We start from the raw sequence: 27651 nt of genomic DNA, 5'->3' as shown, positions 1-27651 counted from the left end.
TATGAATATATTTTCATTTTCATTCATTTCTTACTTCATAGTTTATATGACCCAATATGTATATATGCCCATTTTTATTTTGTATTCATTTCTTATTTCATAGTTTTTCATCATTTTGATTTTTATCTTTGATTTTATCTTTGATTGAATTAATCTGTGTGAATCTGTGCTGTCCTGTTTTTCATCCTTACCCTGTTGCTGTTAGAACTACTGAATTTCCCCACAGGGATTAATAAAGGTCCATCTTATCTTATCTTATCTTAACACGGGCCACTTCCATTCATCTGTTGTTTACTCACAGAAATCATTCATGAGAGTTGTTCATGAATTGTAGTCATGGATTTCACTTCCTTAAGTTTGTCTGTATCAGTAATATAATATAAGATAATAATTAACAAACATGAAGATGAACTCAACTCTTTTACATTCTATTTGCAAAGGGGGTTCTATCTTTTTCCATTGCCTTCATCCTCGCTGTTGCCTGAGGTAAAATCTCAGCAGGTAAATCTGCAGGATTAAACTTGCCTCTCTCAGAGTCAGTAAAGATTGCTCGATGAAAGAAGGTTTTGGTAGTACTCGGTGTGAGTGCTGTTTAAAGCCCACTGTTATCCCAGCCGGTTCAACCATCACCATCCTAACCCATCTGCCTCTCTCCTGTGTGATTCCCATCACCACTGGCAGCTACTGCTGAGATGACAGCAAGACCTGCTCATGTGGAGGAAGATATAGGGTACATTTAAATTCATTTGATGCACATTTTCTTTCATAAGAATCATACAAATGTATATCAGGAAAGCAGAAAGTCTAAACAAACTAAAAACCCACTCGTATTGCTTTTAACTTTGCTATTTAATTATGAAAATTATAAAAATAAAGAAGCACTGCAGTATTTAAAAAGAGTTTAGCCCATTTGAAAGAAATGAACCAGCATTTACAAAAGGTTGGCTGATTTGAAGTGAATATATCTGCGCTTGTGGTGTTCTTCTGAGTTTGTATATATGGTGTATTGCACTTATTGTAAGTCGCTTTGGATAAAAAATGTAGCTAAATGTAATATAATGCAACTATTGAAGCACCCATTTTAACCTGCTGATGCTACTTTCTAATTCTCAAACTAGTGAGAATAAATATAAAATGTTTAAATGCAGTCTTGTAGGATATTGTTTTTGGCAAGAAACTTGAATACACCCCCCAATGCCTCCATTGGACCCCTGTGTTTACTTGTGTAACATAGTGACATCACTATGTAACACTCGCACACTTTGTATGTGATAGGCTAAAGGGCGGGACATATCTAAGCGGATCACCAATCACAACACAGCTGGCCAGCTAACCAATAAGAGCAGTCTGGGCTCTGGTTTCAGACAGAGGGTGAAAATAGGTGCTGCAGCACAGGCAGTTTGAGAAAAATAAAGAGCTTTATGAACATTAAAGCATGTGACAGTAGAGGCACAACATACATTAGCATAGTAAGTGCCCTTCAATAAAGAAAGACCTGCTTAATGGGGGGGTCTCAGTTAATCTGCCTTGACCTAACAACATTGTATATTGATGTTTTATCTTCTAAAATAAATTGTCTTTCACTAAGGATTAAAAGTTTAATTCAGTCTAATGATAACTTTTTCAAACGATTTAACTTGTCACATTAAAGAAAAAAAACGTCCTCAGACCTTCCAATCATTTTGTTTAAAGCCACTGGTTGGACTTTGAATACAAGTTTAATGACACAGTCAGATTAAACAGTAATGTCTGCTGTGATTAATACAAGCCCAGGATGATCTCTGCTGTTCAATCCACAACCTCTTTCTCCATGCTCCTGCAATCTTCATCCCTCGTTTGGATGAAATGAATGAAAACGGAAATAGGCCCATGTCAGATTAGGATGACCTTTCATTCCATGGATTAGGAATGGAAATGAAATGTTTGGCTTTAAATAATGACTTTTGATTTATGATCTAATCTAGCTGGAACTGAATCTCATCATCCCTCCAAAACGGTTCTGGGTAAACACCAAAAGTGCAGGAAATCAAAGTGTATTTACATGTTTGTGTGTTCATTGTACACAAATGTATGTGCATACTGCTTTTTTGTATTATTGTGATGCATTCATCCATATATGAAGCGGTTCCACAGAGAATCAAAGCTAAGAAGGAATGCAGAAACAAGATAGTTCTATGCCATCAAAACGAGGTCACATAAGTGGGTTTTGAGATTGGCAGCGTTTTCAATATAAATATTGATTTTGTGTTTCTGGAGGTCTCTCAAGTGTTCCATCAGTCTTTTTGGCATTTCACTTCTACAAATGCTGCAGAATATAAGAATAACTCATTTAGAATTCAGAATGCATTATTGCATAATGTCTTGATGGTTTCAGAAATGTGATCTTTTCGTTCTCTGATGACTTCTGAACGTGCCAGAATACTATATTAACTGATGACTGAAACTAATATGTGAATGCTTCTGGTATATCATTACAAACACTCTAATATACTCCATTTTGAGGTGCGAGTTTTATGCAGAAATGTAGCTTATGGTGGAGGAAGGAAGTGGTGGGTAAAAGCGGGCATGTCCTTGAGGATATCAGATGGACACCTCCCATCACAGATGTTCTGCTGGATTTGGACCATAACACCTCTAGAACACTCAAAACTAACTTCTGGCACTGAAGCTACCGCACCTGCTCACAACACTGAGCACTTTATGTGGATTATAAGTGTTATTTTACCAATGTGTCTAACAGTCTAGGTTATGTTACAAAGTGAGGGTAGTTTTGTTTCATGCACAGTTTGTCTTGAATTAGGGAACCAGTCAACTCGAGTGCTTTGTACTCATTAGCCTAGCATTACCGCTTTTTAAACAAAGGCTTTCATGCATACATGGCAAATCCATCACATGATTCAGTGGCTTAGTGACTCAGTGAAACGGCAAATAGGTAGAGTCAGGAGCACAAACAAACTCCACCTCCTCTCTGCTAAGATCAGTCAGGAAATGGTGATTAAGACGATTTATTTCTTCATAGCTTTGTCCAAAATGATATCAAACAAATATGCAAGTGTTTGTATGTGATGCTTTTTCAGCAATGCAGTTCATCTCATTCCAATGTTATCAGTTGATTAAACAACGCTTGGAATTTAGGGTGTGTGGCACTACTCTACCTCCTTAACCATTTGGAGTCGACCGTCACGCCGGCGTGATCAGATCACATGACCTGGGGCCTCATTTATAAAGGGATATACGCTTAAAAAATGGCATACGCCAGTTTCTGTGCAATGTTTGCGATTTATAAAATACTAACTTGACGGGAAAATGAGCGGTCCTCCACGCAAACTCTAACCCAGGGGTCGGCAACCCCTGGCACGCGTGCCAGCATTGGCACGCGGCACCGTAACCAGTGGCACACTAGGAATAAGTGGAATAAGTGTGCAAAAATATTTAAATTGTATTTTCGGATCCTGATCGAGACCGCCGCCAGAGCGTGTCTCCCCGTTACCTGCAGAAGGAAGCCATGCACGTAACGCACCCCCGCTCTCTTTAACTCCAAGCGACTTTCTGCCGCTTTCCTCCGTGGTCTTCAGCTGATTTCACCACGGAGGAAAGCACTTCACTAATTGCCGTAGGCCTACACATAAGGAGCTGTACAAATGCCGCAGTTTTTGCGTGGCTGTGTATTTAGTTGAAAGCCCAGTGGCGGACTGGACCTCTGTGTGTTGAACTTTCCTGTCGGCTCCCAGACCGTATCGAGGAGGGCAGAAGCAACAAGCTTCAGGTTCAATAACCCACTTTAGCTTAAATGACTGGAGAGAGGCGAGCTCTTCTTGGGAGGCCGTTGCATTTATTTAGCTGTTCTTCTGTTTCACAAAATACATCACAGACCTCTGTTTTTTTGCTTCCTCGTTTCACTTCCAGAAACATACACACGTCCCACACTGTCGCTCTACCATCCACAAACACACATGCACAAGCCAAACCCCCCTCTCCCTCTCTTAAAGGGACAGCGATCTCATGTCACTCTGCATGACCCTAATACAGGTGTGCTCTGGAGATTCACAGAACGGACGATCGTCCTTATTATTATGCCGTTTAAACCAATTATTTAAATGTGTTTGTTAAATTCGGCATCATGTAAGTTGCACTGACAGGTCGCACACTGCTTCCAGCGAGGCTCCCCCGCCCTCCTGCTGATAGTTCACGAGCGTCAAGCTCCTCAACCCCCCCCCCCCCAATTCTCGATCGTTGGCACGCTGATAACATTTTTTTTTTTTAAATGGCACTTCATATCAAAAAGGTTGTCGACCCCTGCTCTAACCCATGCGTACGCACTAAGCACAAAAACGGGAGAGACGAGAAACTGCGACACCGTTGACAGAAGGAAGAATGGAGAGAAATATGTGGGAATAATACCATAAATAAAATAATACCTCTCATTTATCATATATGAACAGTGTTGGGCAAGTAACTTTTAAAAAGTAACTATTAATAGTTATAGTTACTGCTCTCAAAAAGTAACTAGTTACTTTATTAGTTACTGAATTGTAAAAGTAACTAGTAACAAGTTACTTTACTTTACTTTAAAAATAATAACAATAAAAATACAAGTTTTTGTGTTGTTTTTTGCTGACTAGTTCTCTGAAGGCATGCAACACACTCGACCGTTGCGATGGGCAGCATGTCCTCAACAACATACCTGGCAATCAATCCGTTTAGTTGACTCTGGGTGACATGTGGCGATTTAAAAAAAACGTTTTTTGGCTGTTTAGATGTTGTTGCTCCACCTGGGTCACTGCCGGTGGTTGAGACGGTGGGGTCTTTGGCGACTAGTTTTATAGCCCCGTGTACAATACTTATGTGCTTCAGGAGATTGGCATTGCGGTTTTTCGATGTGGATAATGCTTTCTGTCCTGCAAACAGTTTACATTTTACCGTAATATTTTTTGCGTCCTTTATCCCCACAAATTGAAAATAGTGGTTATATTTCCAAGTTGCAAATGCGCTGCTGCTCTCGCTGATACTTGCATCTGCCATTGTGTGTGTGTGTGTGTGTGCTGGTGTGTGCGTGTGCGTGTGCGCGTGCGTGTGCGTGTGTGTGTTAGCATTAGCATTAGCATTAGCAAGTGTTCGTGGGTGTGTGTTTTCCCCATAAGGCATAAGGCTTACCCCGCGTTAACAAATCATCACTCCTCTCTGGTTACTTTCACTTTTCCATGGTGCTGTGAGAGGACATCGCTGTATTCGCCTGTTAGTTACATCCGCAGGGAGATTCGGTTCAGTTCCATCACATAATGTAACGCAGTAACGCACCCATTTAAATCACAGTAACTATAACGGCGTGACTTACTTTGTAACGCGTTACAAAGTAACGCGTTAGTCCCAACACTGTGAATTCATCTTCACAAATTGATTAAAGCCAATCTTAAAATGATTTAACAAACGCCTGTTTGAGACTCCTCAGTGCACACAAAAACATAACTTGGAGAAATAAATAAATATGGATATGTTATTTAAAACCACCTTGAATATGTTGTGTTAATGTTATGAAATGTTTTCTCATAAATTATGCGGCAAGCAGGAGGACAGAATTACGTCTAAACTGACGCCGTTTTGCATTTCTATAGGTTGTAGATATGAGCATTGTTTTATATAGGCTACTATCAGGGGTGCCGCCAGGGATTTTGGGCCCCGTGAAAAGATATCAAATTGGGCCCCCCCATCACCAGGCAAAGGCCACGCCAAGCAAGCAAAATTGCTAACCACACCTCCTGAACCCAACCCACTCTTTTATGCTTTAAATAACTCCACCTGTACAGGCTTGCATCTATCTTGTAGTCCAATACTAACCGCACAATATTTACTGACACTGAGCTGTGAAAATATAACACTGTGCAGACGTGCAACAGTCTGCTGCAGTAGAATTCACTATTTGATATAACACTAACATTCCTGACAATAAATATCAATAGTCATCTTTTATGGTGTACATGCCTAACAATAACATTTATGAATGGAACATTCTCAACATGAATGCATAAATCCAAATAAATATAACTTAAATATACATGACCTCTTAAATTAAAATAAAGTGAACATTACCACCAACAAAATCATTTATAAAATGCTATAACACAAAAAATAACATAAGCAGCAGATTTTAAAATTAAATATACATACCAACTACAAAATATGCAGGTATTAAAGTGGAATACAATGGAAATGGAAATGAAAAGGCCTTATGGTGGTGCCAAATCAGAGCCTATTACCTTTTCTCAGTCTTTTTTTTACAGCTTCCTCACTTTGTCTGTCCTTTTCCTCACTTTGTCTGTCCCTTTCTGTAAACCTTCTCTTGTCTTCACTGGAGCCTTCATCCTCATCATCTACACTGGTACTGCCACTGGCACTGTCACTGTCCTTCACCTCTTCCTCCACTTCCACACACCTTCCTGACAAAACTGAAGAGGGCCCTGGCTCTGTAGAGTGTACATGACACATATGATAATATATTCTTTAATATTAGTATTAATATCATAACCAAAATGTTGGTGATTAACATTTTATTTACCTAATACAGACTGATCACTCAACGCTTCAAACAACCTAAATAGACTAAAAGCAGTTTTTTGTCTTATATAGATCAGTGGCTATGTGGGAAAATTGCAGGAGTCTTAGGACCAAACCATTAAATGTAAATAGAGGGGGGTGTACAGAGGCTTTGGATATTTAACTTTTGGAAGAAAATAAGTTAAATGAATCGTAAGTTTAGTGAGTAGCCTACTACACAATATAACGTTATATTAATGTTAATTATTGATGAAAGGGTACTTACATTTTTTTCTTAATGTTCTAAACATTTTGGGGCCCCCTGCTAGTCATGGGCCCTTAGAATCGTCCTAACCTTTCACCCCCTTACGGCGCCCCTGGCTACTATCACGTTTAATCGTGTTTTATGCTGCTTGCCAAGACTTGATAAGTCGCTCATAAAACACAGGAGGTATGGAAACTAAGAACACCATATGTGGTAAATTGTAAAGCTAATATAACGCAACACATTAGTTGTATTTCCTTTAACTGGTGGATATAGAGTTGCTGCAGTGGAGACGCTGCGCACAGCTGATCGACAGCTGGGACACAAACCACCAAATACAAACAAATAATTCAGATCCAGTCGTCATGACTCCACTCCGGAGGGATTCCCCGATAATTTCTTACAGTTTCTCATCGAGGGGGTGTCTCCTGTCCAAACACACTGCCTGAGGGAGGCTATGTGTATTTATTTTGTCATCAACCTTTTTCGGACCACTTATTTATTTATTTTGGTGACGATCCGACCTCCATGCTGCTACTCTGGTTCAAACTGCATCCACCAAACAATATGATTAAATCTCGACCTCCCCAAAATAACCAAAATCTGACACGGGGTGAGATGTCTTTTTTAGCTGTTCTGTCGTCATTTCCTGCGATCTTCTTCATAAAGTCAGTCAAAAATGAATGAATGAATGGGCGTTTCTTTGATTATTTATAGGCAAATATGGGCGTTACGTGAAGCCCACAAAAGCTGCACCGCATTTCGAGTCGATTGTGATTTATAAAGGGAAACCGGCGTAGGAAGTGCCGTACGCACTTTCTTCGCCGGTACGCAATGTTTGTTGAATCGGAAAATGTCGGAAAATATCTGTACCTATTTTTTCGATTTCTACTACGTAAGTAATTTCCCACGTGAATCCTACGCATGGCGTTATAAATGAGGCCCCTGTTCAAGCCGGTGCTGCATAAAAACAACAGTCCGGACAACATTGCCGTGTGTTTCTGTCGAAAGTACTGGCTTGGAACTATATCCCAGGCTTTGTTTCATGCAAAAAGACCCAGTAAACACGGAGATACGATGATATAAAGTTAATACATTTCAAAAGTATGAAAAATGGAAGCACATATTTGAATATCTTTGCCGTATTTGATCATTTTACGAAACGGAAAATACTGGAAACTGTAGATCCTGCTCAACAGGATATATATGTGTATTTCTTTCGAAAGTACTGGCTTGAAACTATATGCCAGTCTTTGTTTCATGCAGAAATACCCAATAAACACGGAGATACGATGATATTGTGGTGACACCATGCGGGACCATAATTCACCTTGTTTATTGTGTTGCCACACAGACCCTTTAGTGGGAACACCTGTTGCTTTAGCTCGCCATTCCTGCTAGCTTGTGATACAGAGCAGTTCATGTATTAACCTAATGGAGATGAATGGATAATAAAGATTGGAATTCCATTCTTAATACACCGCCTCCGACTCCCTTTCTTCGGCACCACAATATAAAGTTAATGCAAATATATTTCAAAAGTATGAATAATGGAAGAACACATTTTAATATCTTCGCCGTATTTTATCATTTTACGAAACGGAAAATACTGGAAACTGTAGATTCTGCTCAACAGGATGTATTTACCAGGGAGGGGGTGAGGTCATCATGTAAACGGAGTGATACGAAGCGAGACGAAAAGAGACGAAGAGGGACGGCGGGAACCGAAGAGAGACGGCGGGAAATGGAGAGAGACGAATATATACAAAGACAGGCGGCGGGAGACAAAGAGAGATGGCGGGAGACTGCGATTGAAGTAAAGTGACAGACAAACATTGAGAATTTAGATATAGTTAGATAGATTTAGAGTTTTGAGGATTCAACTATGATGAAGAGAACTCTGAACGTGAGTCAAGCTATAAGCTTGTTTTTTGACATGGAGGAGGAGGAGGAGCCTGTGATGTTGCCCTCTGTGTCGTAGTTGACAGAAACTGCTTTCGAGCGTGGCACAGATAAAGACAGAAAAAACAGATTTTTGTACATAATGTGTATATATAATATATTTGTATTATATTTATAATAACACTTTTGCCTTATCAGAATGAAATCCCATGTACATTATTTAAGCTTTTAAATGTTTTGTTGTGCCTACTGTGTCACTGTTGACAGAACTTGAGAAATGAGAAAAAAAAGCCAATGGATACACCTGTTATTTGTTCATAAGATTTGTATATAGGGTCATGCTACCTCAATCAAACTTTCACATTATCATAGTGACATCCCATGTATATATTTCCAGCTTTCAAATGGTTTCGTTGTCTCTGTTTATGTTACCTTTATGAAAAATAATATCATTTTCAAAATCTGTTTTTACGTTTTTTTGCGATTTTGGGTCCAAAATGTTCCTATAGTATCTCAAAATGAATGAAATAACTATCAGGTTAAAAAAGATACCAAACATTGACATGCCAAACATTTCTTAAGACAAATCAAAAGTATGCGAAAACAGCCAAATTACCCCAGGACTCCAAAGGGTTAATGGATCAGTATTTTGATTTTATGTATCTATTGTGGCGGTAATGCTGGGTTTGTTGGTCTGGAAAGGAATTATTTTAATATACATGACATTTTGTGCTGACACTAATCATTTCCAAAAGATGAATTCTACTGACTTTGGTGATCCTCTGAATAATTTTCTTCTACAACCACAAGCAGGTTGACATATTTGTAAAAATGATTGGATGTATTGCCATGACATTTGGTGCTGATATCCACAAAAAATGCATCCTAATGAGTTTGGTTATCCTCTGACTGTTGGTCTAACGCTACCAACCATGAGGTTGGCTTTTATGGTTTTAAGTGAAAGGTCTCAATAACTATGGGAATAACCTTGGCCTTAAATCGTATCTAGTGCCATAGTCAGGTTTATTGTAATTTGTCCAAAACTATGGCTTAAAGTGCATTGACATGAAATGCGATTTGCACTTCGCTCACGCGAGGTCGGGCGCATAGCTTTGTGATGAAAACAGTCAGCTATGTTTCGTTTCTATGGTTACCTCTGCTAGCTTGTGCCTCTGTTAGCTGATTGGTTGCACATCAGGAGGTCAGCGGTAACTAAACTGAGCCCGAGGTCATATTGCTAATAAATATATATGTATAAAATATGTGAACAATTGCAACACTTAATAGCCCTACTAGCACGTTTTACCAGCTGTGACAACGTAGTATGGTTTTCACCTTGAAGGCAATACCAGTTAGCATTTATTGAATTGTGTTATGTGTAGGAGGAATATGTTTAGTGTATACTGAAATATATGAGTGAACATATATGAGAAATATGGTCATGTATTTGTGGGGAAATATTGTTAGTTATAAATGTTCCAATTTGAACACCCTTGTTGTCTGGTCTGTAAATGTTATATTATGTCATGCATTTAATGTTTCATGTTTATCGTGGACTGCAGGAAGAGTCACTGATGTTATATATCAACTAATTGGGATCCTAACGTAATCCTTAATCATAAACCAAAGTGGATAACAGTCTTTATATTATAACTGTTTATCATCCAAATGTTAGCACTGTCACTGAACATCTGAGCATGCTGATGTTAGTATTTATCTCAAAGCATTGCTGTGCAACCTCACAGAGACCCTATGGGTGTAGCTTTCTGAAGTTTTACTTGCTTTGCTGCTTTTCTACTTCTTAAACCTTGTTTGTCAAACCTTGAGTGTTTCTAAGCCTTTGTTACCAAAGCAAAAGCCCAAAAATGCAAAATGACTCATATGATAAATGCCATGACATTTGTTACAAAAATGAACTATTTGTTCTACTCCTCTGTAGACTAAATGACGCCAGGAGAATGCAATGCAATGCTAGAAAGGGGCACAGGCTGGACGGACATTGGCAGTGAAAAACATTGCTTCTGCAGGTAAGGCATCTCCGTGTGATTTCCCTGTCAACAATGACTTCAGATACATTTGTCATAACCTGATGGCACTTATTTCTCACACATTATTACTGCTCCCTCTGTGGCAGTGTTATCTTTCTGTGGGGTTCTGTTTCCACTTCTGTACAAGGTGTACAGCCAATCTATGTCATTGATACTGTTGGCATGGCGTTCTGTTTTTGGTCACTAAAGTCTATTTCCAGCTGTTTTTCTCATCTGTCACATATCAGGTGGTCACAGCAGCTACTGAACAAATCCACTTAAAGCCTCTCATACTCCTATAATTATTTCTAGTGCTGCTTTTGATGTCTCTAGTGTTGAGTCAGAGGGAAGGTGAAAGCGGGTATGTTTTTATTTAGTTTGAACATTTATATGCCCAGGGTAGTTTCACTGAGAGTAGCGTTGTCTTTTTCAGGAACACACTCACACAGTCAAACACGCCTGGAGGCTGCCCAGTAGAGCCAGTGTGATCTGCAGGACCATGAGCAGCATTATTGAATCTACTAGAGCCTTCCTCAAGGGCACCTCAGTGGTTGTAATGCAAGTGGGGCAAGCACTGTTTTCCTAATCTTCCCACCCCGGGGTCAATGACATTGATTAATATTCAATGATAAAGATCATTGAAAGTGTTTTTTTAACAGTATATACAATAGGGGCAAAAAAGTATTTAGTCAGCCACCAATTGTGCAAGTTCTCCCACTTAAAAAGATGAGAGGCCTGTAATTTTCCTCCTAGGTATACCTCAACTATGAGAGACAAAATGAGAAAAAATAATCCAGAAAATCACATTGTCTGATTTTTAAAGAATTTATTTGCAAATTATGGTGGAAAATAAGTATTTGGTCAATAACAAAAGTTAATCTCAATACTTTGTTATATACCCTTTGTTGGCAATGACAGAGGTCAAACGTTTTCTGTAAGTCTTCACAAGGTTTTCACACACTGTTGCTGGTATTTTGGCCCATTCCTCCATGCAGATCTCCTCTAGAGCAGTGATGTTTTGGGGCTGTCGCTGGGCAACACAGACTTTCAACTCCCTCCAAAGATTTTCTATGGGGTTGAGATCTGGAGACTGGCTAGGCCACTCCAGGACCTTGAAATGCTTCTTACGAAGTCACTCCTTCGTTGCCCGGGCGGTGTGTTTGGGATCATTGTCATGCTGAAAGACCCAGCCACGTTTCATCTTCAATGCCCTTGCTGATGGAAGGAGGTTGTCACTCAAAATCTCACGATACATGGCCCCATTCATTCTTTCCTTTACACGGATCAGTCGTCCTGGTCCCTTTGCAGAAAAACAGCCCCAAAGCATGACGTTTCCACCCCCATGTTTCACAGTAGGTATGGTGTTCTTTGGATACAACTCAGCATTCTTTCTCCTCCAAACACGTCGAGTTGAGTTTTTACCAAAAAGTTATATTTTGGTTTCATCTGACCATATGACATTCTCCCAATCCTCTTCTGGATCATCTAAATGCTCTCTAGCAAACTTCAGACGGGCCTGGACATGTACTGGCTTAAGCAGGGGGACACGTCTGGCACTGCAGGATTTGAGTCCCTGGCGGCGTAGTGTGTTATTGATGGTAGCCTTTGTTACTTTGGTCCCTGCTCTCTGCAGGTCATTGACTAGGTCCCCCCGTGTGGTTCTGGGATTTTTGCTCACCGTTCTTGTGATCATTTTGACCCCACGGGGTGAGATCTTGCGTGGAGCCCCAGATCGAGGGAGATTATCAGTGGTCTTGTATGTCTTCCATTTTCTAATAATTGCTCCCACAGTTGATTTCTTCACACCAAGCTGCTTACCTATTGCAGATTCAGTCTTCCCAGCCTGGTGCAGGTCTACAATTTTGTTTCTGGTGTCCTTTGACAGCTCTTTGGTCTTGGCCATAGTGGAGTTTGGAGTGTGACTGTTTGAGTTTGTGGACAGGTGTCTTTTATACTGATAACAAGTTCAAACAGGTGCCATTAATACAGTTAACAAGTGGAGGACAGAGGAGGCTCTTAAAAGTTACAGGTCTGTGAGAGCCAGAAATCTTGTTTGTTTGTAGGTGACCAAATACTTATTTTACCGAGGAATATACCAATGAATTCATTAAAAGTCCTACAATGTGATTTCCTGGATTCTTTCCCCCCATTCTGTCTCTCATAGTTGAATTGTACCTACAGGTAGGATGAAAATTACAGGCCTCTATCATCTTTTTAAGTGGGAGAACTTGCACAATTGGTGGCTGACTAAATACTTTTTTGCCCCACTGTACATATGTTCCCTTAAAAAGGAAACACCAGTCAGTTTATTGACTATGTTTTCCAAACACAGTAGCCACAGTCCTGTAATATGCTTTAATTCTCTTCTTTCATTAAATATATCTTTAGAGATTTATTTAAAAGCATTAGCGGTTGTGAGGCTTAGCGTTATGTGTATTTTTAGTTAGATTACAGTCGGAGACATAATGTGTTCACAGGGAGACGGCCAATGTAAGATTATGGTTCGACAGAGAGCTGTTAACAGATTGAAAGATGAGGAATTTCCATGATGACCTTTACAGATGTTGAGAGCAATAAAGGTGAGGCAATGACAGGAAGAGATAAAACAAAGAGGAAAATGGGCGTGGCCGACCTTTGAAAAACAAGATAATCATCTGGAAGAACGGATGCCAACAGTTTATTAATTAACAACTAAGGTATAAAGTGTCTAAATAACCATGATATTTAATAATTATGTAGCAGTGTTTTTACCCAAAATATGCCACAGACAATGGGAGAGGAAACTTGATTCAAGGTACCAAATCTTCTAAATAAAAGTAATACAAAATGCCACATTTGGAATTGCTTTGGGAAGCACCTTTGGTCTTGTCTTTTGACTTAATTTGACTTTACTTTGCACACTTCCCTGCTTGAATGGAGTTAGTGCCATAGCATTTAAATACGTTTTATAGCTAAATGCCCCATGTGTAAATAAGCCTCTTTGCCAACAGGATTGCTATATCAACTTAAAAGGTGACGATATGCTTTGTTCAAAACTATGAAAAAATAAAAATCAGTTTTTGCAGGTTTTAATAAATATTTCCCTGGATTTTAGGTCTATTTTGGACTAATTCAATCGACGAAGCATTTTGAAGTCATTGCAGTTCTGCTTCATGGCTGCTGAAGATCAATGTACACTACACAATTTCTCAGGAACACTGGTGGAAATCAGAAACTTATTGGGTTATAACATTATCTTAGAGAATGCCATATCTCTCTGTTGATTAACATTGCGGATTTCATCATTGGAAACATTTCAAATGGGAATAAAGAATTGAGAAAGTCCTCCCACTTATGACAGTATACTATTGTTAATATACAATTGTAAAATAAAGTTTAATTTGGAAAACCAAAATGGTCTGAAAAAAATATGCACTTCCAACTATCATATGACATAGGATCATTTTTGTCTTGGTTGCAACCATGATGGCTACATAGCTAAAACATCAAACAGTAAATAATCCCAAACAGAAGAGCCTTTTAAAGGACGGGTGATATCATGAGAGCACAAGAAGCAGCTAGCTGTCAGTTTCTCCTGACTTTTAGCAGGTCCTCAATGCAGAGGTCATTCCAATCAAACCAGTCTTAATTGCATCTCTTGGTGAATCCCAAAGACTCCTCTGCATCGTGTCAGATAGCTGAGCTGAGAGTTCCACATTTCACTGCTACCCTTCATGCGAGAAGACTCTTTGATGTTATAGAGCTCCGCTGCAAGACAGCCTTTGAACCAGTTGGAAACTGCAGTGGATTAATGGATATTGCACTCAAGACTCTTGCTGGGGGCTTGCTTTTGCTATTATGAGCAGACCATGCAGATCTTTGTTATCATCAACTTACCACAGGCCATGCCCTGCATATGGCCCAGTGAGGGGCAAAGCCACAAGCTCCTATGTTTATTTTTCAGAAGAAAAAAAAAAGGGTTGTTTTGACAAGGCCATGCTCAGGGCAAGAGGAAGACATTGTTATCCATGTTTCCATGACAGTGTATATTGCACAAGTCCATGTGGACAACATTGGAGTTGTAACAGGATATAACAGCAGTCGTAAATTCTAAGTGAACAGCAGTTTGTTGCCAGATTACGTCCTTCCCTTGACAAGATGTGATCATGGCCGTTCTAGACGCAATCCATCTCCCGTTTTCTCTCTTCCAGGTTGGTCGTATTGATTTTGCTGTCGTGCTTTGGACAATCTAACACTCCCTTTGCATGAAAAACACACAGACTCAAGAGATACTGGATACACAAGCTGGCATATGATAATTCATTACCTGCTGTGATATGAAGAAACGCCACATGCACTGTCACACAAGTCGACACAGTTTAAATGATATGCACGATGAAACTTAATAATTGCCGCCACAAATCAGCAAAGTAAATTTGCCCTGCAACCAAGTGGCAAATCTCAGGGAGAACTTTATATTTATGTTCGATTGTGTCGTTAAGGGCTTTCTTGTGGGTCTTACAAGTAGGCCTGCCTGGTTTTGTGATGAGTTAGAAATATTTTGATCAGAAAATAAGTGCCATGTTTTTATTTAGTTTGCAATTTCTTTCAGCTACTCATCATCCATGCACCAGAGAATATCTCTGCACGGGTTTAGTGTGGGGGGAATTTAATATACTGGTCAGAGTAGTCTGTTTATCTCACATATGCCAACTTTAAATCCGGCTTTAGGTGCATTATGGTACACAGTAGGGGAGAAAGTGTGTGTGTGTGTGTGTGTGTGTGTGTGTGTGTGTGTGTGTGTGTGTGTGTGTGTGTGTGTGTGTGTGTGTGTGTGTGTGTGTGTGTGTGTGTGTGTGTGTGTGTGTGTGTGTGTGTGTGTGTGTGTGTGTGTGTGTGTGTGTGTGTGTGTGTGTGTGTGTGTGTGTGTGCGCGCGCGCGCGCATCAATCCTGAGTCTGCAAAGGTAAAGGTTAATACAATCAATTGTATTAAGCAAGTCATTGATAGAGTTGGGCACGGTTCGGTGTACAAGCTTAAACCAGTTAGATTTTATGCAAATATTCTGGCAAATTAAAAAGAAGCCTACAGGCAACCTGTGCCAACAGAATCTCAGCGATATATCCAACTTGTATTGCTATAGTCAGTGGCGTAACAAGGTTGTGATTGGCCCCGGTGCAAATATTGTTTGCCCCCCAAACAATATTTTCGCCATCGCCCCAAACATAAGCGCACGCTGATGCGCTCACACAAACACAGCACGGAAATACACTCTCTCTTATCCTTTCTCTTTTGAGTGCCGCTCTTGTGCTTTGGTTTGCTGTACATTATAAATGCAAGCTATTACATTTTTTATAATGCTGCCGAACTTGCTGCTGCTAGCTACAGTACAGTACAGGTTGATTAAACAGTTTGCTCGTCACGCAAGGTATCACATGATATGAAAGCAGAGCCGGTTCTAGCAAATGTGATGCCCGAGGCAAGATTTTAGCTGGCACCCCCCCCCCTTCCCTATAGAATATATAAAAAAGAAAAGAAAAATCTCTACAAAGGACAAATACACTACAAAAACAGAAACGTATCGACATAAGTAATATACATCAAAAAGGCTTACAATGTATTCAGTATTGTATGAACATGTTTGAATTGGGTGGTGGAAATCACCTCTTCTAGGGGGGTTCGGGGGTATGCCCCCCTGGGAGGAAATGTTTGAACATTTTAAAGTAAAATGCTTCAATCTGGTGCACTTTGAGCACACAATTACTAGAGACCTGATCTAGGGGGTAAAACTCTAAAACATCCATATGAAAAAGATCGGTTTACATTTTAATAATCAAATAAGTATATGAACATAACCAATAACCTACCATAGCCAATAACAAATAAATGTAACTTATTTTATTTTGTTTTACCAGTTAACATTTATTTATTTATGCATTTTTTTTTATCTCTCCAGTTTTAAAGGATATTTTTGGTTTACTGTCCTATAGTATACATTGGAATGATTTCAAACCTGTTTATCCCAATAATTATAAGGGAGTGCCTTTGAAATATGTGTTTACATAAATTGTGATCAAACCGTTTGAGACCCACTGAGTAAACTTAGACTAAAGTGAACTATCTAAAAAATGATAGAGTCCTTTAACTCACTGAGCTGTAGTTATCGGCCTCTCAGTCTGTCAGGAGAGCTCCCCTCCACCTTTGTTGTAGAAACATCTTCTTCTTATATCCGTAGCGCAGCTACAGTAGCACCAGATGCTAATAACAACAGCGCCGGTGCCTAGCTCCCACGCTCACTCATGCTTTGGCTGTGAGCTGCGGTCGCCAGATAAGCCAACATCCCCCACTTTCATCACTTATAGCGCCCATCGTACAGGGCAAATGAAAAGTGTAACCGGGGTGAAAAGGGTGTTACATTTAATTAATTATGAATGTTGTTGCATCAAGGCCGAAAATTAGGATGAGCCCCAATGGTCAAAAATGTTTTTCCCCCTCCCAGAGCTGCCAGCGCAGCGCCCCCCCAGATCTGGCACCCTAGGCGACCGCCTATGTCGCCTATGCCAAAAACCGGCCCTGCGTGAAAGGGAGCAAGCTCATTGGACAGACAAATTACAAATCAACTTAGGTTGCTTGGTTACTTTGAAGACTGCGTGAACTGGTCAATGCCATTGGGGCCCCAAATACAAATATTATGGGCCCCTGCACTGGCTGCACCAGCAATAGTTACGCCACTGGCTAGTAATAAGTAACATTATAAAGTAAATAACATTATTGTGTGATAGTTTTAAAATAAAGATCACATTTCATCGAAAAAATATGTGTTGGGGGGGGTGTACACGTGTTTGTTTAGTAAAAAGTGTATGTGTTTTTAGGGTGACTTGGCAGGGTTATGTAAAAAAAAAAAAAAAAAAAACGTAACAACCGGGCTACTACTTTTGTGTCAATCTCCCAGGAAGTGCACGTCCAAGAAAATCTTCATAGTGGCCAAAAGATGGAATTAGTCACGTGAAAGATTGGGCTCAATAATACTTTTTCCCATTGAAATACATTGAAAAATATACATCCAGATTGATTTCTGTTTTAGCTTATTCAAGCCCAAGTATGAACACTTGAATGGCAATTCTTTTTTTAATGATTAAAGGCTTTCTTCCTCATTTAATTTAGCTGAGACCAGCGGAGCCCGTCTGTTAGCATCCAGGAGTTGGGTTTACGGAAATCGCAAGCGCGCATTCTCTGTGGATCCAATGGATGCAGGAAATTCATGGAATATCCAGGTCATTTTGCACTCAATGCTGAACCATTTTGGCTTCATGTGCCACTGAGTAACATTCGTAGAAACAGGTGGAACCCGTCACTAATGTTGTATCCAGTTCTCTTTTTACATCCATGGTCTTTTCGTGCCACCATCTCGGATCATTACATTAAAACACACATGAAACGTGTAAATATTGTTGTACAAAAGAGTGCTAAGAGAAATAAGTGCAACACCCAGTGGTAAAATGAACCGGTATAATCCAATGTTTAGTGGAATACCAAACCTGTTTTGAATATCTGTACACCGGCCCTACTCAGTTTTTCTGATGTAATGTAAGAAAATTAGTTTAAAACGAGACAGTGGCATGCCCTACCTCACAAAGGGTAAGAGCTTATCCCAGCATGCACTGGGCAGTTTGGCAGGCTTTCAAAAGGCTAACACAGATTAACACGGTCGTAGTCACATTTTCACCTCAGAGGAAACAGTCCCTTCATGCTGGGAGGCAGCAGACCAAGTCCCTGACCCAGCGCCATGTTCTAAATTGTTTTAAAAGCAGCTCAATTAACACCTGTGCTGTGTGGATGGCATCACAGGCAGTATGCTACAACTCTTACTTTCATTAGGATTTGAAGATAATCACATATTATAGATTTGTTTGGCTGAAATTTGACATCAGGCTTTTGAGTTCATGCAGGGAACTAGTGTATGGTGTCTAATACTTGTTCCCTCCAGTAATCAGCCCTCGGATTTGCATCCAATGCCGCCACAGGCTAGGTGCCTTTGAGCCAAAACTGCAGTTTAATCCACCAACTCTGTCCTCTCAATTCCCTTGGAGGGCAGCCTTGTTTACCCCTAACCCTCATCTGTCACCACATATTAAGCCCGTCTCTCAACAGAATCCCAAACACTGCCTGCAATTAAAATATGAATTTGATACCTTTTACTCAGTCCCGCCATTAGATCCGCAAAACATATCCCCACAGATGCTTCTCCCTCACACAGACCCACGTGAATGTGGTGAACGCATACAGAGTGCAGATGTCCCCTTGTACACACACACACACACACACACACACACACACACACACACACACACACACACACACACACACACACACACACACACACACACACACACACACACACACACACACACACACACACACACACACACACGTACACATACACACACTCGATGTTTATGTCGGCTTATCAGATCAGACCAAAGCGTGGGTGTGGGTCCCCTGACACTCTCTTATTGACACTTGAATTCTGTGTATACTGCTGATGCGTCAGTCCTATGTACTCTTATATGTTCTTTTTTCTTTTCAAGATTTCATTTTACGGTGAGCATCACATAAGCGTCACGTATCATATAAAAGATTGCAAGAGGGGGAATGCAAATAGTTCCAACAAACAAACAAAAGCATGTTAAAAGCAGAAAAAAACTAAACATGGAATACAAATAAGCTAAACAAATAAAAGATACTTCAATAGTTAGCAAAAGCAACACTAAACATTTTTGGTTTTGAGCTGCTTTCTTACGTGTCTTCAATGTCAACAGATACTAAATCCATCGGAGAGAGTTTCAAAGTTCAGAAGCTCAATCACAATCTCAAAAACATAGTCTCCTTTTGCTTCGAGCCCGGAGCAAAAAACAACAACAACCAACAAACCCTGATCACAGGAGCTCAGAGACCTGCTGCTGATGGAGGGCTGCAGTAGATCGCTCATATAGGACACATAAGACATCCAGCAGCAGTATATAAAGTAATTACATTAGATCCACCTTTACCAGCTGTGATGAACACAATTATAAATAAATAATAATAATCCAGTTATTTAAAATGTACGATTCTATCATGGGACATTGCTCACAATACTTGCCAATGCTTTTAGAGTTTTAATCAAGTAAGATTTTCCATTCAAGGCTTTTACTTTTAACAAAGTATTTTCACACTGGAGTATTTCTAATTTGACTTAAGTACTTCTCCCACCTCTGGTGGTATCTTTGACGTTAAGCAGGTGAATGGTTGTTTTCTTTGTTTGCTTACTTTTGATTACTGGCAATTAATACAATATAGTACTAAAGTAAAGTTGAGGATGCTGGGATTGGTTTTGTTTATATATGGTCTACAGTCACTATTCAATACTTTTTCTTAAAAACATTTCACAAAGAGAATTGTGTTAGCAAGCATTAGTATGTGAATACAATGACTAAGTGGGTAAAAGCAACAGTTTGGAAAGTATTTTATTTAAAATAAATGCATCGTAATGCTTGCTAACACAACATCTCGATGCAGTGGTGACACGATATTGGCTATGGAAGACACAGCTATTGGTGATGTTTACTTCTTTGGAGGTCAATCTCTATTTCCTCCTTTTATTTGAGAAACAGCAAATATCGTAGCTCTTGCTTTAAAAGTGAGCACTAAAAACATCCTTGTAATATGGTGGTTTAATAGCCCACTGAATCCGCCTCTCAAGTAGACCTCATAGCTTTTGGCAGTAAGCAGTATAAATTGAGATTAATCTCAAGACACAAATTGCTGGAAAGAGGAGCCATAAAATGCATTACGCTCAAGACTGCAGTGGGCTTAATGTACTTAAAGATATGAAGTCCAGGCTCCATTAAAATGGACAGTGAATTAAAGGCTGGTTTGTGTTTTACAAACGAGTACAAACATTTAGCGCCTTTAACGTGCTCTGAGTTTTCATTTACTATTAATTATTTTTTTGTTGCTTTTATTGGATCATGTTGGGTGATTCTTGTGAGAAGGCTTCTTCCTATAATTACTGCCCTTGTGTTTGGACTGCAGCCCATCTAGTGCGTCATGGCTTTAGGAATAATTTGTCTCGCCCCACTAGGACTCTCTTTTCTTCTCCCTCAAGCATTCAGTGACTTTCTTTTTTTCTCTGTCTGTGCGTCATTCACTGTGTCTCATTGTTTACCCTTTTGTGTTGATATTCAAGTCAAAGATCCCACAATTTAGAGCTAATGGACATTTTAATATTAGTTGATCTTTTATTTTCTCAACAGATGGCAGGGAAATGCATGAAACCAGTACCTGTCCAAATGAAATTATGCATTGTTCAACTTAGTGCAACCCATTTCTTGATCAGAAACCGCAGCAATGTTGGACCATAGACTGTTAGAGAATGGGAATAGTGCAGAAAAGAGAGCAGAAAGAGGGAAAGATCGATGTAGGAGCAGAGTGACGCAAACAGAGAGGAGAGTGGAAGTTGATAGAGAATGTGAAAACCGAATACTCTTCATCCATCAGCTTCGGAGCAGGTCATCGTAGAAAACTAGTATTCTTACCTCGAGCTACAGTGTTTGATTCCACGTTTGCAGATATGAAATAAGATTGGCATTCAAATTGACATTATTTATCAACTTCTATCTTTCACATTAATGTTACATTCATATTTGGGATCAATAAAGTATCTATCCATCCATCCATCCTTCCTTCTATCCATCCATCCATCCATCCTTCCTTCCATCCATCCATCCATCCATCCATCCATCCATCCTTCCATCCATCCATCCATCCATCCATCCTTCCATCCATCCATCCATCCATCCATCCTTCCATCCATCCATCCATCCATCCTTCCTTCCATCCATCCTTCCATCCACCCACCCATCCATCCATCCATTCTTCCATCCATCCTTCCATCCATCCTTCCATCCATCCATCCTTCAATCCATCCATCCACCCATCCATCCATCCTTCCATTCATCCAAAGCGTATATACACATTTAATTCTATGGAGTACATTTTACTAAAATTGAAGAAAAAATGTACTCAAATGTTTTTTAAATAAATGTCACATTTGGCCCCAACCTAAATAGAGTTTTAAAACAAATATGAGTTACTTTTACTCTATTTAGTGTTTATATTTAACTCTGCATGTTGATAACGCCATGCAGTGTAAAGTTAAAACTACTCTACTGCCGTTATGCTCCATATAGAATTGTATTTGACTCAATATAGAAATGAATATAAGAATTGTATTTGACTCCATGTAGAAATTAATATAATTGTATTTTACTGAATTAAGAATTCACATGTGAAAATAAGCAAAACATTATAATTTTTGACTGATGGATGACTCGCCTTTAAATGTAATATAGATAACAATTAATATATTTGTGCATATTTGTGTTCAGGGAAATAAATAGGACTACATTACAGCATACATTTGGATGGTAAAATGTTTCATTTTATACTTTCATGCATACTGCATATTAGCGCTTCTGACAGGACTTAGAACCATATACACAGAATGTATCAATTGCAACATTCCAATTTCTCATTCCTGTATATGAGGCCAAGTCACTGCATTTACCTATCTTCATTGCTTTGACAATGAATCCATGAAAAAATGTCATCTGTGGAAGCCGTGGCACTGTAAAAAGCACGACCAATCATTTTAGCCGGCCCGTCTAAAATAACTGGATGGCCTACCTGCCTGTCAGCCTTCCATCTGTGCACAAACTTATCTCGTGCCCTCATTGGTCATGTGTGTGTTCTTGTGTGTTGGAGGAGGGGCTCTGTAAGGAAGAGGCAGATTTTTTCCGGCTGTGTATTTTCTAATTCTAGCACACTCGAGCTGGTTTCTCCAAAATGACCTACCCTACCTTTAAGTGTTCATGTCGTTTCCACATTATGAGCTAATAAACACCAAAGTTAAAATAATGACTGCTCAACTTTGTAATTGCGACAATTGGTGGAGAATGTAAATTAACCTTGGTGGAGGTTTCCGCCTTTCAAAATCTATTCTAGTTCATGAATAGCCTTGTTGTTATTGTGAAAAGAAAGGATTTGCTAAATGTTTTTTTCTCAGTGTTCCAAATAATCACTGCTTTTGCAGAAGTAAATGTAATGAATGGATACATCGATGATGCAGGACATTGGTCTTTATTCAAACAGCTTGTATAATAATAATAATAATAATAATACAACATGTAAATCAACTATTCATTGACCAATGTAATCTGCCCCTAAAACCCCAAGCAGTGCTCTCTTTTCATTTTCTCCCCAGAAACTATTAATACTCTCTCTGTGTTAATGGAGATTAATGGTTTCGAGCAACAAACAAACGTGGAAGAGCAAAAGAAAAACCATCATGAGTGTTAGCGGAGGGGGGTGGGGCGCCCTGAGAGTGGGTAGAAACAAGGACGCAGTGAAAGATGGATAGATTTCATTAGGTGGGGCAAAGGAAACACTAAGTTCTGAGGTGAAAAACACCTTCCCCCCTCAGAGCAAGGTGTTCTCCCAATAATTACAGTGTGTAGTCCCTTCTCACTGTTAGAGGGTGATCTTCACATGGGGGGGGGGGTGCATGTGGAGTGGTAAACAAGAGGATAACAAAACATCTCTTTGGTTTGCATGAAAGAAAGAAAAGCAATAGTCAAAAGATAAAGCATTTCCTGGAATTCCTTTGTTCGCAGTGAACGAAAGCTGGATGTTTGTGACTGTTGTATCATTTAAGATGTGGTGTCAAATAGCTAAGATGCTACATCAAGACAGGGGAGTTGCTTTGGGAAAGTGAATTGTATGTCCCATAATAGTATGTTTATTTTCTACAAATGTAATACATTATCTTCTCAATTTATTTATGCGCAATATTGAACCAAAATGTAGCAGTACGCTGCAAGCTATGTTAGGACAACAAGCCAATCTGGCTTACCAGTCAGTTACACTGTAGCAAATGTAACGTGACTGCTGTAGTGTTAGACGTTGGCTAAACAGCACTAAAGAGATATTGTGATCAAACAAGTACGGATTTGGTCTTTTTTCTTCCATTTCTAGTACATGAGAATGGAAACACATCCAAAAAGAAAAAAACGAACCAGAACAAAACTACTTGCATTTAGACGCAAAAGAACAGGATGATACATTCACAGAAGCAATGGCATCTACTTATTTAGCATATTGTTTTGTAGCATAGGAGGTGTTGTTTAGTTGTATAGCCTTAAGTACCTGTTGCCTTTAGGGAAAGTGTTTTTTCCGTGTAATATAGAAATGTTATTTTTTATAATGGCATAGCAGGAGGATTCTGTCTGTCTTCAACAATTGTGATATTGGCGTATTTTTGTTTTAGATTGTCAGTGCGTTGGAATAAGACACATGGTTTATTTTCTGTAACTGACTGATTTAGATTCAGGTTGCCTTGACAGTTAATACAAATACATGTATATTTGTGTTTTATATTTCTATTCAGATGGATGAGCATGCATGTATTATAGCCTCTACCAGGGATACAAATCATGGTCAGAATGCCCCAAAATGCAACATTGGGAGTTTGCATCTTTGTCACCCTCTCCCCTCCAGATGGGTTTGCATGTCTGCATGCGAAGTCCAGCGGACTGCAGACAGAAAGTCTTTCAGGGCTGCGTCAGACCAGAGGAAGCAGCCTCTGAGTGACGGGCCGGCTGCTGTGCTCACTGGGATCTTCAGGGACAAACGGGAGGAGAGGACGGGGCCGTGCTTATATAACCTGAGCTGTGGAAGACCGGGGCATCGGAGCCTGAGTCCACTAACCGCAGCCTGGAGAGGAGACAGACACAGACAGTGTTCTGTGAGGGTGGGGGAGGGGCGGCTAGTAGTTGAGGGGCTACATTAGAGAACATTCCAGGAAACTCAGAGGCATAATCTCCTTATCCATGGCAGATTGGTTCAATCTGTGACGAGCAGCGTGTGCATGTGGTTATATGTTTGTTTGTCCTCCTGCACACCACCTCCTCTTCTTTGCCCTTCACTGACACCTTCTTTTTTTTTCACACAAGTTCGACCCTCACCTTCTCCACCCTCCCCCTTACGCTCTCTCCATTTCATCTCACACACTGGATCAAGGTCCACTCATCTGCTTTTTCGTCCTCATTAGTGCCTCTTTTCCCTTTGCATGTCGGTTTGTTCTTTCCCCGCCACCATAAGATGAAAGTGACCCAATGTGGAGAGTGAACGGAGGTTTTTCTCCCTTCCACTGCTGGTGTTCCGCTGCCCCCTGGCCACGGTGGGGATTTGTGTGAGAAGCAGGGGGGGGGGGATAGAAGGAAGGGCAAGAGGGGACGGGGGGTGGGTCGTGCTGTGGACCAGATTCTGCTGATTGTAGGAAATGATATCCTTTAATTTCACCTGCGACTCCAAGAGACAAAGGCCTCGGGGAGAGAATAGGATAAGGAAGCATTTGACTGAGTGATAAGAAGAAAACAGAGGGGTAGAGGATAGGCGAAGGGGGGGCGGGAGAGGATGTAGCACTAGAACAACGCTTGGTCTGAAGCCAGTCAGGGAACACAGAGAAAGAGGACGGAAAGAAGAGAGGCAGCCACTGAGAAGTGCTTCTGCTAAACCAAACCATGTCCTTAAGGATCCAGCTTAAACACAAACACACGTCCATGCACACACACACACAAACACACACACACACACACACACACACACACACACACACACACACACACACACACACACACACACACACACACACACACACACACACACACACACACACACACACACACACACACACACACACACACACCACTTCCAGGCACCTCTACCCCCACTTTTCATCTTAACACCTTACTAAAGCACCATTTGCCGTGCCGGTCCCAGTGTATCCTCCCATCTTCCTCTCCGATCCTGGTTTCCCTCTCCTGCTTGATAGTCTTACTCATAGACCGTGACTATCTCCCGCTGACAGAGCCCTACAGGATTAGAGAAGATGTGTGAGAGCGGAGCACAGTCAGCCAGCACCTCCTGCTGTACGAGGAGAGCAACTGACCTCCGTCTGCTGCACCCTTCAAAAACACGGCAAGGGCATTCATCGGTTCAGACATAGCCTTATTCTTTCATTCAGAAATACCTGTAAGTTCATGAAGGCTTCTCAGACAGAGTTAATGTGAAGATTGTAGGTTAGCGGCAACTATTAGTGGATCTATTTAAAAAAAAAATTAAAAGATTAATCGTCAGGAAATGCTGTTGTCAGCCTTTCAAATATAGATATTTCCTGCTTTTATAATTAACTGAACATCTCTTGGTTTTAGACTGAAACAACTAGACATTTAAAGGCCATACTTTGGATTGTACTAACTGTGAAAATGTTCACTATTTACTGACAATTTATAGACAAAACAATTTTTACATGTAGTCAACTGGAATGTGAGATAATATATGTGTCTCCAAGCTGTTGACCAAAGTGTTTAGAGAGATGTAGAACTGAAACAAGTAGTTTATTAAACACTTACTTGATTGACAGGAAAGTAATTTGTAACCATTTCCTTAATAAAATAACGGTTTTGGGCTCTTTACAAGCCAAGATGGCACATATCCTCCTAATTCTGAGGATTAGCTACATTTCTCGGTTTCATATCGTTGTAAATTGAATCTACTAAGGATACGAATAACAATAGCATTTACAATATATGACCTTCAGCTCTGTAATCTTCAAATGGGCTTATTTTTTTCGTATGTTTTTTCAACAGTAACGGAACTAATCTTCCATTTTTTGTTATAACGACAATTCAATAACAAATAGTGACAGTAATCCACTACCTTATATTCCTTATGTGGTAATGTACTGAGGGGGAGGAAATGTAATTCAAATATGGTCATCTACTTTATTAAATCAATGGATGACCCACATGCCCTGTGTCCCATCTGTTTTATACAAATGCAGCTAATAAACAACACATTGCTCTCCCCAGATCATCATATTGTAATTTCAGTATCCGTATTTAATCCTGCCTGAATGGATTGGGACCGATTTAAAAGGTCCTTTGCAAATTTGGATACTATGACAAAAAAAACTGGGACACGGCGGTACATGCAGTTACCCTCTGTGTTTCGCAATTCTGATTTCAACAGCAGCCTCAAAGCTCGACAGTTAGACTGAGTTATTTATTTTTTCATCCAAAGATCGAGACAGTCCAATATGTAACGCCCTCTGAGATCCTACAAATCCAGGCATTGAATCCCTCCTGACGATTTAACTTGTCGTGTTGTGAGTGCAGTGTAAAAACGTTCAGACACAAATGGTCACATTTTTTTTGCGTCCTTGTTGGACCTCTGTTATTAGTGGAGAGTCTGTGGGAGTGAACAGTAATTCAGAGAGGGGTGAGTGCTGGAGAGGGGAGACAGAATGAGGAGCCCAACGACAGAGAGTGAGCTTGGCAAAGCTACGGCGTTTTTTACTGCAGAGGTTTTAAATCCTTTAACATGATTTCCCTCATCCTATTAAAGACATAGCTATGGATACGGAGACTGTAAAGTGTTACGCACAGGAGGGAGGGGGACTGAGTGAGAAGGAGAGAAAGGGAAGGCGAGAGGGAGAGAGATTAAATGGGTGTTAAATATAGGGAGGAAATCATCATGCAGTCTCATTTCTATCTACAATCAGCCTTCTTAATGTTCTCTCTATTATCTCTTGTAGGTTGGGTTGGATGACCTTTCCTTTTTTCTGTCTCCTCGATTATCAATTCTTATTCTTCATATGGTCATTGGTGTTTTTAGTACTTTTAGAAAGAAGGTGTATTTCTTCTCTGCAAACGGCAAATCAGCAATACTAAAGAAGACCCATCTAAAGTGAATTCACATAAAACATGCTTCTGCTAAAACATTTTATTTATTTTAATCTCAATCCCACATCACACAAAGTAGCTGAGAGTAGTGTCAAACTCCTCAG

At 40.0% G+C, this 27651-nt stretch overlaps 1 protein-coding gene across 1 annotated transcript in view; it reads left to right on the top strand.

Moving 5' to 3' along the window:
* The window catches only part of nlgn2b (neuroligin 2b), a 200457-nt gene that overhangs the window by 79993 nt on the left and 92813 nt on the right, over window positions 1–27651 (top strand). Inside the window, exon 3 of the mRNA XM_079649112.1 lies at window positions 10638–10725. The gene's annotated coding sequence lies outside the window, so the exon portion shown is untranslated. The remainder of the gene's footprint in view (window positions 1–10637; window positions 10726–27651) is intronic.

The sequence above is a fragment of the Notothenia rossii genome (genome assembly GCF_949606895.1).
Source record: "Notothenia rossii genome assembly, chromosome: 9".
Lineage (NCBI taxonomy): Eukaryota > Metazoa > Chordata > Actinopteri > Perciformes > Nototheniidae > Notothenia > Notothenia rossii.
Note: the sequence above shows the minus strand (reverse complement) of the source record. Positions and strands in the feature narration are given on the sequence as shown.